The sequence below is a fragment of the Otolemur garnettii genome, unplaced genomic scaffold, assembly GCF_000181295.1.
Source record: "Otolemur garnettii isolate 467f Iridium unplaced genomic scaffold, OtoGar3 scaffold00016, whole genome shotgun sequence".
Taxonomy (NCBI): domain Eukaryota; kingdom Metazoa; phylum Chordata; class Mammalia; order Primates; family Galagidae; genus Otolemur; species Otolemur garnettii.
In genome coordinates, this window is record NW_003852411.1 from 9,329,596 (window position 1) to 9,333,139 (window position 3,544).

General features: G+C 39.9%; 1 protein-coding gene across 1 annotated transcript in view; it reads right to left on the minus strand.

Annotated features, from left to right (window-relative positions):
- CUNH1orf21 (chromosome unknown C1orf21 homolog) overlaps nucleotides 1-3,544 on the minus strand; it is a 233,649-nt gene that overhangs the window by 18,790 nt on the left and 211,315 nt on the right. The window lies entirely within an intron of this gene.

Consider the following 3,544-nt stretch of genomic DNA (forward strand, 5'->3'; position numbering starts at 1 on the left):
TCTTCTGTACATCCCATTCTCTAGTGTAGCGGTTCTCAACCTGTGCGTCATGACCCCATTTGGGGGTCTCCTGCATATCAGATATTTGCATTATGATTCATAACAGTAGCAAAATTACAGTTATGAAGTAGCAGCGAAAATAATGTTATGGTGGGGGGACACCACAACATGAGGAACTGTATGAAAGGGTCACGGCATTAGGAAGGCTGAGAGCCACTGGTCTAGTGGGAACCACAACTTTGCTTTGCAGCAAACTGTCGTTTTCTTAAAGCTGCAAAGTCAGACAAATGCCAACCCATCCAGTAAGGTACTAGGAGCCTGTGAACTGTCAGGCATTAACATAACTACAGATCTCAGTGGAATTACGGTTGGAGGGCAGAGGGAAACATAATGAAATAAAAATAAATGAGGCAGCTCCCACTGGGTCACAGTAATTTTACTCTGCAAGAGGAAAAGCAAAAGCAACTCCAACAGGGACTCAGAGCTCCTTTAAACCTTCCCTGCTCTCCCGACATGGCTCTCTCAGTCACCTGTAGATGCAGCACAGTCTGTGGCCGCCACGTGCCAGCAGAGTGGCACGGTGCCAAGTGCCCCAGGCGCTGTCACAACTGCCTGGTTAAAGGAACTGAAGTTCCAACACCTGAACTCACTCAGGAGGCAAACTGTGTTCAGTAAGGAGACCTGATTTGCAGGGACAGCGGTGGGGTGGCCTGAGGGGGCGGGGGTGGTAGTGGTGATGTATGAGGACTCCTTGCTCAGTAATGTAATTACATTCTAAAAAAAAATTCCCTTTTAAATTCCTCCCGGCAAGCGACTGCTCCCTATTTATTTTGCATCCCTTATTTCCTACCTATTTTTCTATCCCGAGTAACTAGCCTAATGCCTAGTATTCTGTAATGCTGCGTTTCGGCTACTTGCTTTTTGGGGGGTCATCGCTACATTTTCAGAAAACCACTTGTTCACATGTGATGCAAAGGCCAACTACAGCTCTGCACTGTGACCATCTCTGAATTAGAACAGCCCAAAGTGAAGTCCAAATGAAGCTGTACTATACATGTTAAACCACTGTAAGCTATTAATATTAATGGGGTTTGTATTTGCCATTAATACTTTTATTCTGAGGAAGACAAAACACAATTTTTTTTTTTAGTATCCATAGCCAAATTAGGTTAGAAGGCAAATTCAAACCATGCTCTGCAGACATCCAATAAATGCCCAGGACGTGTCAAGGCAAGGTACGGTTACATCCTCAGAAGGTTCTGTTTAGCTTCCTGTCAATTTAAGGGGGGAAAAAAAGGAATTCCTAGACATTTCTGAGACAGGTGAAATGTTAAAATTCAAGACCTCCCGGCATGATTCAATCTCTCAGCATGAAGCTCTAGGTGAGTTTAATGTTTTGTTTTTCAATCAACCCAATAAAATCTAAGGCTAGATCTGAATTCTATTTATGGCCACCCTCACACTAGCCTGGTGCAAAGGAATATTTAGCAATGGTAATGCCCAGGAAAACAATTTGTAAGAATCCAACTTTCAATTCTGGTTATATAAACCGTGGTGAAGATGACATTAAACAAACTTATATTAAGAAGGAGCATCTTACTTTTTGGAGGCTTTAAGTTTAAATGATACACATCAAAATATTTGGAAGAATGAACTTTGGTTAAGAAAGGAGAGACAAGCCAGGCACGGTGGCTCATGCCCATAATCCTGGCACTCTGGAAGGCTGAGGTAGGTGGATTGCTTGAGCTCAGAAGTTGGAGACCAGCCTGAGCAAGAGGGAGACCCCATCTCTACTAAAAATAGAAAAACCAGCCAGGCGTTGTAGTGTAGTCTCAGCTACTCAGGAGGATGAGGCAAGAGGATTGCTTGGCCTAGGAGTTTGAGCCTGCTGTGAGATAGTCTGATGCCATGGCACTCTATCCAGGGCTACAGAGCAAGACTCTGTCTCAAAAAACAAACAAACAAACAAACAAAAACAACCCAAAAAACATGGCTCAAAGAGGATAAAATATTCCCTAGAGGAATCTACAACTGGGTACAAGTCATGGATTATATAAGAGCTTTTCTCTTTGAATATAAATGTGTTGAATAATGGAACACTTGTTTATGTCAAATCTATAAATGCACCTTTGTCCAGGGAAGCTTCAATCTAATAAATGATCAAGTTATAAACACTTTCTTTTTGTTCTGAGTGATCAGATTTCAGGTGGGAGCAATGAACTTGGAATTACAGAAACACACTGGAATTCAAGACCAAGATTCAAGATCATCTTAAATGTCTTGTCAGGGTTTGTGAATGTTGTTTAAAGAGGTATCTTAAAATTCACACCTCAATTTTTACAATGGCCCCCTAACTACTAAACAGATCTTTCTATTGGCCAAAAAGCTAGTGAGCAGAACAATCCAAAAAAGAGAGAAAGAAAGATTTTCGACATTACAGTGGGAAGAAAATACAGGTTGAGTATGCCTTTTCTGAAATTCTTGGGGCTAGAAGTGTTTTAGATTTCAGACGTTTTCAGAATTTGGAATATCTGCATTCCATATACTTACCAGTTGAGCAGCCCTAGCCTGGAAATCCAAAACCAGAAATGCTCCCAGGAGCATTTCCTTTGAGCATCATGTCAGCACTCGAAAAGTTTTAGATTCTGGACTTCAAATTAGGGATACTCAACCTGTATTCCTTTGTATGCATCTCTAAAACAAAGTATTATCGACAAGTTGAACAGCTTTTGAACGAATATGTGAAACTTGGTAACTGCTCCTAAGTGAAGATTTCAACCTAAAAAGTTACTTATCAGGCAAAATTTCACTGAAAAGCATAAAATTATTATACTTTGAATATACTTTAAATAAGTATTTACACACAGCCAGGGAATACTGCAAATTATCATTGTAATTGATTATCCATCTCTGTTTTTCACATCAGTGATATTTGCTGGTCTTTTAATGGTGCCTGGGAAGGTTATGTAATTATTCTTTCAGGGGATCCACCTCAAAGGGGGATCCACCACTAAAATATTGACAAATATAACCTCCTTTGTTATCTTACATTGAATGCTATAACCCTAAGAATTCGTGAAGAAACGCTAACTTAAGAATACACAAAGAAATGCTCAGTTAAAAGGACCACAAATTGTACAGAAGAGATAAAAATTAAAACCAAGAAGATTTAAAAGGTAAAATCAGCTCATGATGCCTTAATCATAGTGTTAATATGTTCTGAATTCAGGCTTTTACTCTTCTTTAGAATAAAGAAGTTACAATATTCAGATTTATAATTTTACATTTGAAATCCACCCCTTTGCAGGATGACTTTGAATTCTACAGGACTGTCAGCCCTTAATTATTACCATGTTCCACACTTCATTCAGTTGGTTAGCATATGACACTCTGAGATCAAAACTGTGGGTTCAGTTTTCACAGAGATCAACTTTGTATCTTATTGTCAATATGAAATCCCTCCACCACTAGAGAAGCAACCTGGAGACACTGCTTTGGAGACAGACAGACCTGAGCTGGGATTCCAATTTGTCCACTATCCCTG